At 37.9% G+C, this 13,705-nt stretch overlaps 1 protein-coding gene across 1 annotated transcript in view; it reads right to left on the reverse strand.

Moving 5' to 3' along the window:
• Positions 1–13,427, reverse strand: part of LOC140236794 (uncharacterized) — a 60,090-nt gene extending 46,663 nt beyond the window's left edge. The window contains exon 1 of the mRNA XM_072316733.1: positions 13,333–13,427. The gene's annotated coding sequence lies outside the window, so the exon portion shown is untranslated. The remainder of the gene's footprint in view (positions 1–13,332) is intronic.
• Between the last annotated feature and the right edge of the window lie 278 nt (positions 13,428–13,705).

The raw sequence follows: 13,705 nt of genomic DNA on the forward strand, positions 1-13,705 counted from the left end.
TTTCCTGCAAGACGTGGGTAATAAGTTCTGGTTTCATACCCTGAAATTGTATTTGGATTGATCCACTATTTTTAAAGTTATCATTGCGGAGGGTCCCACTGTAAATTTTTTTTTTGACATACAGTATGAACATATTTCGTAACTCTCTCTGATAAAGAATTTCCTCTCTCAACTCACTACAAAAAGCTCCACTACAAAGTGTCTACAGATAAGCTAGACTTTACAAAAACTGTGCACAAGACTCACAGTCTACATGTATGAGTCTTCATAGCATATCATTATGGAGCAAAGTAAGCCAGAAAGCAAAATATTTGCCTGTGACTTCATGGGATAAATGTAGGAAATCGATAAATGGAAGTAGGGTGGAAAACAGTGAGCCAGGTGTGTAGTTACAGCTGGGTCATGCCGATAGCATGCATTCCCTGCTCACAGAATCTACATTGGTGTGTAGTTTGTGGGTGAATTAATGTGGATAATGTCTAAATTACACAAACAAGCTTCATTCAAGGCTCACAAAAAAAAAAGGGAAAGATATTCAAGTTACATAATGGAAGTATAAGCCTTTGTTTTCACTCTATTTTCTTTTTGCGTTGTCATTGTTCTATTAATATATCTTGTAAACATCCGATGCCACTGTATGTGACCGAGTTATGGTGTGCTTTCAAAATCAATGGAAATGGAAATGGAAGGTATTTCCTAGGAAATGGAAAACAGATAACAAGCAATGGCAATGCTAATGATAATGCAATGATAAAACTAGTGAAGGCTATCAACACAGTGTAGACAGTTCTATTGCCACTGTGCATTAAGCACCATGTACATATACAATGTACATGTAATAAAGAGAGAGTTTCTGTGGCACTATCTCTGAAGTGAATAACCAGGAAGTGTGTACTGTTAAACATTGTGTGTGTTTTTAAGCTGTCAGAATTCAATATACAAATTATACTTCTATGGTGCTTCAGAGTGAAGACAGCATTAAAAATCTGTGACAAATGTGACAGGTCTATACAATATTGCCTGGTTGCTGTCAGCTTCCCTTCAGCACACACAAACACAAATCTTCTACAACACCAGGCAGAGTGATATACAAGAATAGACAAGTCAAAAGTGACATTGTCTCTCTACTTCCTGCATACTTCCTGCTCCAACATTCCAAAGAAAATGTTCCAACTGTCTCAATATAGATTCAAGATCAATTCGATTATCTCATCTTTTGAACTGCTGGACTCCAAACAACCTCTAGACACCAGGCATTAATGGAGGGTTTATGCAGTGCAACAACTCAGGCTTATAACTTTGACATGATAGTAATATCATCAAATCAAATGAGTAAACTTCATTATTTGCTAGTAGCCTTAGCATCAGGACGTTTCACAGCACAAGTCAGATACTGCAAAACCCTAAAAACCCGCTGTAAAGGGCTTTGTAGGGTTTAAGTTTTGTCGTCGAGGTCTGATGTCTTGTTATCACTTCATACATTTCTCTGCCTGTACATGGTAATATTTTTCTGTACATTATTAATGACGGTTCTGGGAATGCATATAACATGCTCTGCTCTTTAGCTTCCTTTGATTTCTAAATTTTCAACATTGTTTAATAAATATCATGCATCTAGGCTTCAAAATTTGTTGCTCATTTATTTCATATTTTGATATAGAATATGTAGAATAGGTATTAATTGATTTTTTTGCATGTTTTTGTACAAATCAAAGTGAATGAAATGAAATGAAATGAAATGAAATGAAATGAAATGAAATGAAATGAAATGAAATGAAATGAAATGAAATGAAATGAAATATCTCCAATCAACACAGCATTCAGATGGAGTTATGTTGTGCACTGTAGTGTGCATATTATTAATTCTGAAAAGAGACTGAAGAATAATCAATTAGTAGAATGCACACTTGATACATACACAATGTAGACAAGACTCTCAGTATAAAAGTACTGTGCATCGCATGTACAATGTACCAAACTAACCTTCGGCTCTGCAGTAGTCTACAACCGTACAAGGCTACCGAAGTCTACGAACAAAAGCAGCATCTGTACCAAAACTACAACAACCCAACGCTGTTTCCACACACAAAATCACTCTTTCTGCGATTCCCCTGTGAACATATGGCATCTCAATCTCCGCGCCTGCAATCGTACAAAGATAGTCAGAATATCCCAATAACCATATGGGCTCAAAGAATGATCGCAGAACTATACTCTGCACATGATTAAAGGTATAGAAATGTGTTAAAGGTCTGGTAGAGGTTGAATATCGTGCCAATGGATCACATTATATGCCTACTCGCAATGAATTCAAATCACATTGAATTCAGAGAAAAGTTCACTCATACAGTAGTCAGTCCTTCCAACCTTTATATTTCATACATATTCAAATGCAAAATAGAGATACTTTTCCTTTGACAAGAACCTGAAAACAAGGAAGTTCCAAAGTATGACTACATACAAGTAAGATATTTATGAGATCATTATATTGAATGAATAATGATGTTTCAATATTTGACAATGTATTGTATTAATCTTTCCATTACTTTTGTTCCCTTTTATTTCATTCTGTTAATGTGCTGTATATTTATAGGATGCTATTGAATTCACTTACAGTTGTATCTGTTATAATCAATTACTATAGGCCTACAGCCTTGCTGAAAAACAGCCATTTGTTGAGAGCATTTTTTTTTAACATAGTGGTAGGGTAGAAAAAAAGCCAACAAACAATGAAATCAACAAAATAAAATCAAGAAATCAATGCAATCAGGGGTACGTATGTATGGTGTATATTGTAAATAGTAAATTGCAGCCATTTACATTGTAAATCTTGGTAAAGCAACAGCCATTGTATGGACATTTGAGATACCTGTCGTGGCAACAATTGCAATTTCTCTCACACACATTACTAGTATTCGTTTTCAATGCATATTTTTACAATACAGATAGAATCATTGCTCTTTCTTTAAAATACAAACAACAAAGGATTCATGGATCTATTTACATCAAAGATATTGCCATAAAACACAACAGTTTTACTTTTTATGTAAAAGCAAGGAGCTTAAAAGCAAGAAAAATCCTTATTGTTTATTCTTGGTCAATTTAGGTACAATGTACAAAGCCAATGCAATGTATTTTGGGTAAGGTGTCCAGCATGTGATTAACAAACCATGATACAACTCACAGGACAGCGCACTGGATGCAATCCTGTCATTCAAATGGTCAGAACTTTCTCATCATTGGTCATAATTTCCTCTGATTTTCAGTAACCTACAACTTTTCCTGTTTGATATCAAGATAAAATCTTATGGTCTGGGGAGTGAGTGATAACACACTGTACTTTCAGTAAACATGAAATGATCACCAGCTGTTCTTGCCCATTCTGAAAATATCAATAACAGCATTTTTACCATCACAAAGATAGATAAACTAAGCACAAGCTACATATGACAGTACCATAATATCCTAAAATTCATCAAATAACCCCCTCCAAACACACACACACACACACACACACACACACACACACACACACACACAAAGATAAGAAAGAAATGAAAGTATGAACTTTTTTTTGTACTTCTGCATGACATTGATCCTTTAACATAAAATTCATCAAATACTTCTCATAATTTCTTCTTGCTCAAGCCATACGAATTTCAGCTGTTTAAAGTGCCCTCCTTTTCCTAGTAGATACGTCTTTACCTAAGGAAATTTTGCAACCGCCCTTGATGGTACACGTTTTGCTGGTGAATCCTTGATTGATTTGGATTGTGACGTCCAAAGCTAGGCAGTGGATGAATGTGGGTGCCTCAGTAATCACACCTTGAGATATATGTGCACAGCAATGACAGGGAGAAGATGAGTACGGCCCTATCACCATGACAACGAACTTATCTGTCAAGAATTCAGTGGAAGCTAGTGAACATGGGTTAATAATGGGGAGAAAACAACAACAATTGTTGGGGATTGAATCACTTGCACATCACTTGCACATCTTATGAAATACACAGAGGTAAAAAAGTGAAAGTGAGACAGTACCTCGTCGAAAGCTGCCAATTACAAGCACGATTAACACTGGGATTAATGGCCAGTCGACCGCTCCAACGCTTTATGTGTGTATAATCCAATAAATCCTTGTAATTCCGCAGTCTGCTGGAATGATTGATATGCGAGCACACGCCTCACGCTTTCTCTCGTATTTCCTTGTTCACCAAGAATCTTTGATCTCCCGCGAGACAGAAAAAAATAGATAAATATATACACAGACGGGGGAAAGAGAGGGGAGAAGAAAAGAAGCTATTGACATCTATCCCTACAAGCGACTGCAACACGGAGATGAAGAGGAGGTTGAGATGTTGAACGAGATGGACAAAGGCGATGTTGCGCCACTTCTCCCAGACACTACCAACTGTCTACTAAGAGAGGAGAGGAGAGACTGGGGTATTCGTCTCCCTGTGTTGGGAGGAGAGCATCCCGCGCTCACACGAGCCAGATGTAGCGCGGGAAGATATTAACTGCAAGCACAGTTTTAAAAGAGTTCTGCCCCCCCCCCCTCTTCATCCTCATCATCTCCTCTCCCTGGAAACTTATACCATCAACCTCTGTGACCTTCGAGGAGACATTAGATCTGACGCAAGGACTTCTGCTGATAGTCAAAGAAGACCCCACTCACACGGATGCCATCTTCTACACAGTGTCACATGGGAGCAGGGAGGACATTCATAAGTGTCAAACACAGTTAAAACCCTTCTAGAGTGAGTCAAACAGTATCTATAAATAATACGCATCACATGTAGAATCTATGCAAAAGCTATAGGTCACCAACCAGCTGACGCATTTTTACAACAAGCCTTACGATCTCAAAATGGCTCAGATTAAAAATCCATTTGAACACAATATAATACACAAATGTAGTGTCCAACACATATTTGATTTGACCTTTCTACAGCTCAATTTCATTTCTCTTTAACAATAAACTAATCAAGGCATGAATTTAAAGTGACAGGAACAAATTCTAAGCTCAATCTTACCAGCTGAAAAAAAAACAAAAAAACATTAAAATGCTGTCTTAACTGCATCTTGCTATCACATCCGAGCATCTGTCATTTTGTTTTTATTGACTTCAGATGAACACCTTATCTCAAATACAAACATGTTTGCTTGTGTGTCTCGTGAGTTTCCTGCAAAAAGCCATAACCAAGTTTCCCATACAGAGGTACTCAAAGAATATCAGAAGGTAGCAGCCCTTCAGCTGCACGCCTTAAAGGACAAGCTCACCTTCATAGACATGTGAATTGAGGGAATACAGCAATAATTGAACATATCAGCAAGATTTTGAGGAAAATCGGACAATTCATTTAAAAGTTAAGAATTTTTAAAGTTTCTGCTTAGTCACTGCTGCATGAGAAGACTACTACATGTACAGCTTGTGATGTCACATGTGTACAACAATATAAAATCCACATGTATTATGAAAGTGGACTTGTCCTTTCATGGTGGAGGGGGGAGGAACAGAAACAAAAGGTTGGACTGAATCTTGGCTAAGGAAATTGAACAACAAAAGACAAATTCCAGCTACAATGTACAACAAGAAGGAAGGACTTTGCAATGGGGAGTACTGATCATTTTATAGTCTTCCTGCAATCTGTGAATATTCTGAAGAGTTTCCCAATCATCTCCAAGTAAAGCAACTGTTCTCAACTACAGCTGTACCATGAATATTGACTATTCACCACAAATTTGCAGCACTGTACATCTTGATCAAGAATGATTGCACTAGGTTCGTAATCCCTGTTATGAATTGCACAATTTTTACGCAGCAAACTTGCGGCCCAAGAATCTCATTTGCCCAGAGTTGACCATTACCAATGAGCATACACTTCAGTGCACATATTCGCCGATGGCAATTTCTATTCTGACAGGCCTGTGCTAGTCATAGTTTACGAATAAATGATAGCGGGAGGCAGCAATCTATTTGTAAGAGTTTGCAAGAACGTTTCAATCACAGAACCATAATATCTGACGACTGACCACGTTCTCTTTAAATCAATTTATCCTCATTGCTGTCAGTCATCTGTTTTATGAAAGCATTGGAAGAAGTGACCGTCGGTCAATATGTACGTAAGTACAAAAATGGTGACTACCTTGTCTCCCAGGCTCCATCGTGGACAAATATCAAGTTAATAGTATACGTGTACATGTATGCCACAGATACTTACTTAGGTCTATGGACAGTGTCAATATCTTCCTGGGGTTTATCTTCACATATTGTTCAAAGTACCCTATAATCCTCCAAGCCATAAATGAGGAACAGAAATATGAACAGATGGGACTACATCATGGTAAAATACACAGTGCAGAGCTATAGATGCAACATTTGTCTAGCCATTATTGTTGATAAAGCAACATAACTTATAAAATAGTCTTCTCTCAATGTACTGGTACTAACAAAAAGTAGTTCACATCACAGAGTAAAACTTCTGAAAACCTGATCACTCTTGAAAGCAATACCAACATACCCTTGATGGTTCTGATGTGAATGAGTCCCAACTTCAGAGGACACTCTTACTTTTCCACTTACTGTTGATGTGCACACACAGTTGTGGTCATGTACAAAATTGTAGCAAAGATTATAGTCACTGATGGACCAACTACGTGTTACAGTTTGATCTCAAGAAAATTGCTTTTCATCAAGATGGAAACTCAAGATTACAGAATGATGTGACATAAAAGGTGCTAGAAGACTTGTTGATGACACCATTTTCTTTATACTCTATCGAATCATGAAACAAATTAAACAAACATTAACTACACAAATGTTGGATTATCTTTTTTTCATAAAGTAAAATCAAGATTATTTTACAACAGCTGTAAACAAGTCCAGTATTTTGTTGCAGTTAAAAGTAATATGAGTGGAGTCTCTTGACTGAGACTAGCATCAACATCACTCTCCTCCTGCTTACACGTAGATGTATAAATATACCAGGAAGAGGCCCGTCTCCCATACCATATGATGCCATCCTTCCCTCCATCCACTGGTATGCATAGTTAATGAGCCAAGCCCAGCTCTACCAGGACTGGAGCCAGGGTCTTTGTGCAGGATGAAAGATGCTGTCTTTACACTTGGTACGCTTGCAAGTGAAAAATATACCTAACAACATGTGTTAAGTGAGGGAAACAAACACAAAAAAATGACAACAGAACTCGTATTGTGTGCTTCTGAATTTCTATTAGCCCTATCATCATAAAGCCATTGCTGGTCCTGAAATTAGTAAGTTGGTTTCAGGAACATACTTTCAAAAACTTGTGATGATATTTAACAAGTCTTTACATTACCCTGATACATCAATGTATAAATTTGACAGACTGAAAAAAGTCCCCGGGCATACACATATCATTTTCTCTCCCTCTCTCTCTGTATACTCTATCTCTAGCACACACACACACACACACATACACACACAGACACACACACACACACACACACATACTCACTCACATTAATGAAAGTATTTCAAAGCACTTCAGCAGACCTAAACGATCATTCGATCATTTCAGTTTCACTGGAAATTTTGAAGGCATCAAAACCAGACAGGCCATCATGGTATAAATATAGATTTGTAAATCAGCAGCATGGTATCCACCCTGGTTAGTTTGCCATGAAATCTACCTGTCGTCAGATGCTATCTGCTACTAAACAGATGATGAGGATCCATTCCAAGTGCCCATATCACGGTCAACTCACAAGTAAAAACACATTTTGAGAAGTACGCATGCAGGAATGTGTTTTGTTTTAGTACGTATCTTTCTTGGTTCCTTTTGTTTCCTCAAATTCTTAGCCTAAATTAGCATTCTCCAAATTCTTCTTTTTTCCAAGATCTGAGTCCTGTTTCATAAAACTTGCTTTCATGTCAGTGACAACTGCCACATTTCTTTGACAAATTTGCTCTCAGCCAATCAGATGCAAGGATTTCAGTAGCTTGTAACAACAATCACAACTTGTCACTGATAACAAGTTTATGAAATGGGGCCCAGGTCACTAATCTTTTTTTCTTTTTTTTTTTTATAGAATTTATAGACCTATAAATCTCATTTATTTTCCTTAAATCTCCAAGTCTTCATCTCCCTCACAAATTTCTCTCCACCCACCTTTACACTTTCAGATGTCCCTTTATTCCTCCTCCCCACCCACTATCAACTTCCCCCGATTAAAAGATACAAACTCACATACAGGGTATATCATTGTTGTATGTGAGCAAGCAACTAAAAGAACTCCAGATTTAACACATCCTTGAAAGCTACATTCCCCTTATCTTGATACTTATGTCATTGTAGCACACAAAATATCCCAGTCATGACTTTTATGGACTGAGCACTCAGTCACATGTCATTAATGCCATGTAGCACCAAAGATAACCACTTCATCTGTGCTATCTCTACATGACTAGAAGCAGCAATGTACATTGTATCATCGCTAAAATGAATGGACAAAAAAAAAAAAAAAAAATAATGATAATAATAAAATAATGAAGAAAAGAAAATGCAGAGTTCCAAGAATTGATATGATTCCAATTTAAGAATGAAAGTTACAGGGTATATAATGAAAAAGAAAATATCAGATTCCATCATCTGTGCTAAACGGTGTTGAAATGGAGTAGCTGTGGCCTTATGAATGATCATGAATTTTAGACAGAAACTATTCTAACAGTCCATGAGATTAAAGGGGCATAGTCCCGGTAGTGTAGAGGGCGCTGTTGAAGATACTGCCGATCACCGTTAGCATTGATACGAAGATTACTGAAGTTGAACCGTCATCAACAGTAAAGTGCGTAGCTGTTGCTAAGTAACGTTGCCTTCGTTGTCTTCTCTGCGCATCGCGCAGTCAGTAGTAATGCCAGGGTGCGTGCATATGTGTGCTTGATATTATGACATCACAAAAGAAGTTTGCTAAAGCTGTCATCCCCCTCAGCCGAATCATGAGCCGAACTGTGATCCGACCACTGACTACAGTGAATCGGACTTCTTCGGACTTGGGGAAGTGGGCCAAAGTGTAAGCGCTAAAGAGGAGTCGATAGCGTAGGTCTCTATAGGAAACTTGCGCCGTGCGCCCGCATACGCATTTGACTAAAACACCGGGACCATGCACCTTTAAAACTAAACCTTTACCAATGGCTTACTAACTGCCATTCATGCACTGATCTGTTATAGACTTTTAGACTGATTCATGACACACTATTATTAGGCTATTGATCTGAGATGGACCTAACCAATAGTTTCACAACCACACCTCTTTATCAGGTGGTATTCTTGTTTTAATAGTACAACCTTGTATATCTGTATCATGTACACTCATACATGTATGTGCAATGTACTCTGTAGGCCATGACATTTGTAAGATGACTCAGTTTGATTTCATTAAACACTTGCAGGGTATAAGTCACGTTTTAGTTTGTATTTCAAGTCTGTAATGATGGATGTAATGGAATGGGTTCATGTTCATTGGTATTCTGTGATACACTTCTTATAGAATCCAATGAACAATTCTTAGGGAGGATCAAAGAATGAGTAACTTTAAGTTTGTAGGCCCCGAGTACAATACTTGGTGCTACATTTTTATGTATCAACAGGGGCGGATCCAGGAATTCCATGAAGGGGAAGTGCATTTACAAAATTAAAGGGGGATGCACACGCTCCCAATTTTTTTCTTATTTCTTTGGTTTAAAACAAAAAAATAAAGGGGGGGGGGGCGCACCCGGTGCACCCCCCTCTGGATCCACCACTGTATCAATGCTGTACATGTAGTTTAGTATGATCATAAAATGATACTTGTATTGCCCCAGGGATAAAACCACAAATTTATCAAATGAAGGAAGATTAAACAAAGGCACAACCAAATGTCTATCCTAACCTAATTTGATACTGTTTTTTAGAATTAGCTGCAGACATACAGCTGTACAGTATGAATGCAGACAATATGTTTACAATCAAAGCTATAAACCTTCAATACAGAATATGTTAACAGGGTATCTGTAATAATGTACATTTTCCAAGAAGGTTAATCTTATCTTCAAAACAAATAGGTAACCTGTATATATGGAATGCAGAATGATGTGCCTATTGAAAATGATGATTTCAAAATATCATCAGGACCAACTAGTATCAACATTTTTCTTTTAACAACTATGAATGTAACATGAATTATATAATATACTCAAAATGCTATCAATGTATTTTATGAACTCTGAACATGTTCTAGGAAATTCCTATAACACAAATAATTTAGAACTTGGAAAGAAAGAAAGAGATGTTGATGATGCAGAAATAAAGAAAGAAAGCAAGAAGTCTCCTCTGAGATTTAACACAGACAACTATTGGTATTACAAGGAGCGCTGATGCTCAAACGGGAGACACAGTGACTATCTTTATACAGACTGTACATCTAAACATGAGTTCTAACAGGCAAGACAGACACTTGGAGTATTTCATTGTACCAGGTAGTCACTCTAGAGGGCAGCATACCATTAATAATTTAGTCTATGGCATCAAAGGGGCAGGCCCTAAACATTTGCATAGGTTGAAAGTTACTGCATAATGTATCCGAAACTTCACCTATGACAGCCTTTGTGGTTCGCCCCAGGCGACAAGCCAAAGTCAGAAAAATAATTATGATATCAACCAGGCACAGAATGCCATTTGAATAACAGAAGACCTAGATGCTGACCCAGTCCCAGGGCTCAATATAAGATTTTTGAAGGTCACAGCCATTTTCAAAAGGGCACTTTCAGCTTGGGGCAAAGTGGCCTTGGATACCCCGAAATTTCTAGGGGCATCAAGGCCACTCAAAAGGGGCATTAAGGCCACTTCCAATCAAAGGGTAGCTAATTCTGGTCAAAAAGGCACTCAAGGCCATTTTTTTTCTTAAATGACAAGTAGCGCAATGTACACTTTAATTGCAACAACACACAAACACACAGATACACACACACACACACAGTTTATATTGTATTACTAGCGATACCACATTTATTCAAGTCTGAATTTCAATTCATTGGCCTTTCAATTTGGATGATATGACAGAGAAACAGTGGCCAAGAAAAAGAGGGCAGGTAAATTCATGGCCTTGAGAATATAATTTTTCTGGGGGGCATCACAGCCAACCAAAGAGGCATAGATCGCCATGATGGACGTTGATTAATTTGGGCCCTGCAGACCAGTCCTAAATCATTTACAATCATGTGTACAGATACCAACATAAGTAATGCTTTGATTATTTCATAAAAATACCTATGATGAATTTCAAGGGAAACTACAGCCGCGTGTAAGTGTATTCATTGTCACATTTTGGCCATGACATACAACTCTACTGTGATGTGATAATTCTTACATTAAACATTTTTGGAACAAATCTGTCTATACAGTCAACAAATTTGACTCTAAAAAAAAATGTTGTTTTTAGGTGTAACCATTTTTTTTTCTTCTGTATACATTTCAGTTTTAAACTGAGAAAAGACCAGCTCTATGATGGTACAGGTAGTATCCTTACTCTACAGTTTACTTGTTCGAGTATTTGCTGCTTTTAACAGGGTGTGACAGGTTGGATTGTGGCTTTATGATACACTTATCCTTTTTTCTATTGGTTAAGAAATAGTTTTAAATATTAATACAAGCAATCATTTTAAGTCTACAATCCACAAAAGTAAAAAACAAGACGAATGGCAATGACAACAATAAACTGAAGACTGAAATATCATCAGTACATGTGCCTGGTATTGCTGCTTCTGTAGTCATCGTTTTTACTCCACAAATGACTGTTGCATGTGCCACTTACGGGTGTTCTTTTACTGCCCATATAGAAGTGGGGAGACATTGCTACATTTGCATAATTTACATACAGATGTAGGTTATTGGCTATGATATGGCTACATATATACGATATACTGCAATGCAAGTGGAACCCCATCCCTATTACTATGTCATCTTACTGTATCTGTCTCAATTATTCATCTGTATACCTTATATCCTCTGTTCAGGTGTGCTGAACTACAGCATTGTGCCTCTGTTGTATGTACCAGTTACTTTAAAGTTGTTCATACAGACTCAACTTGTTTGTATGGAAGGAGAGATTTGTAAATTTGATAAGAAAAGCAGTGGAGTGGTCAGGACCACAGAAATTTATATATTAAATTAGACATCTACAATTTACAAAATCATAATGCAATAATTCCCACATGACATGGACGTGCTGTTTTGTTTTGCTTCTTTTTTTTTTAATCTACACAAACTTATTCATGTTATTGTTAGCAGCATACTGCCTGATTAACTATACACAGCCCAGTCGCTGTACATGGTACGTCGCGACAGGGCTGTACGCGCGCGACCACCAACCACTAGGAGAGCGACGTAATCGTATAAATACGATAGCTTTGAATTTTGATACTTAACATCATTTTTGTCACCTCAAACTCAACGAGTATACTTTTCAATATTTACTCTACATCTGATGCTATCAGTATTCAAATGTACGCAATGAAACTTACCGAAATTGATCATCATATCCAGCATGTCCACACGGTACACAATCTTTCACGCCAGGCCTAACTATACACAGCCCAGTCGCTGTACATGCGACGTACCATGTACAGCGACTGGGCTGTGTATAGTTAACTGCCTGATGTACTACAACCATGCATGTTCATCTGGTGAGACACTGTTCATATCTTGTAGTCTAATTGTTGCAATGATGTTGCAGTCTGTTCACCATTTTGGAGGCCTACAGCTGAGTGGCAAGGTTCAGATTCTCGCTCAGAATCACTTCTACCGACATTTAGGCCCCATATTGTATGTAAAACGTACTGTACGTGTGTTGAACACTTGCTAAGTTGCTTATCAATCATGACCATCGCCCATCGCGTCGGCATCGATTAAATCGGGCGCGGGCATGACCGATCGCGATCGCTAACTTTATCCAGAAATTACAGGATGAATTTACAGGGTAAATCAACTTTATAAAAAAATCATTTAGTAGAATGATGCTGAAAACACAGCAGTTAGTCAAATCTTTGCTATGCAACCGAGTCGCTCAGCTCAGCTCAGCCAGCCACAGGCGGATACACACGTCGACATGTGACCGCACACTGCTCCATTTGCTAGCGGGGCGCATCCCGGTGTATGTTGAGGCGTATACCGCAAGCAGCAGCGATGGCATACGTTGCCAGATCTTTCACGATAAGCAACGTAGATATGACTCAATACCTCACCAATTACGAGCGTAAAATCAAATCGATATAAATTCTGACCCCATCTAATATCATATCACGACTTGACACATACCTGCTTTCTCTTAGGTAATCGCAGAGAGCAGGAAATAGTATCCAATGTCGTCTTTCCGATCAGAACAGCGACGAAGACTACAAACACAACATCAGCGATCCCAGAATGCTTTGTACACAATGATCGTAATCAACTAGAATTTGATAGTCTTTTATTAAGCCCCACTAAATCAAACGCTGTGTGGTGACTACAGAAGGTACACACTTTCTCGCCTTGTTCTTCATCAGCTTTTGGACCCCAATTCAACATAGACCTGATTCAGATTTAAAGTTACTTTTATGGTGTTCAATACCAAATCATTACAATGGAAATTTTTGTACAATGATATTTTATGTACATTGAAGCAGGCGTGGCACTCGGCGCCCCCTAAAAA

This window comes from Diadema setosum, chromosome 1, assembly GCF_964275005.1.
Source record: "Diadema setosum chromosome 1, eeDiaSeto1, whole genome shotgun sequence".
NCBI classification, from domain to species: domain Eukaryota; kingdom Metazoa; phylum Echinodermata; class Echinoidea; order Diadematoida; family Diadematidae; genus Diadema; species Diadema setosum.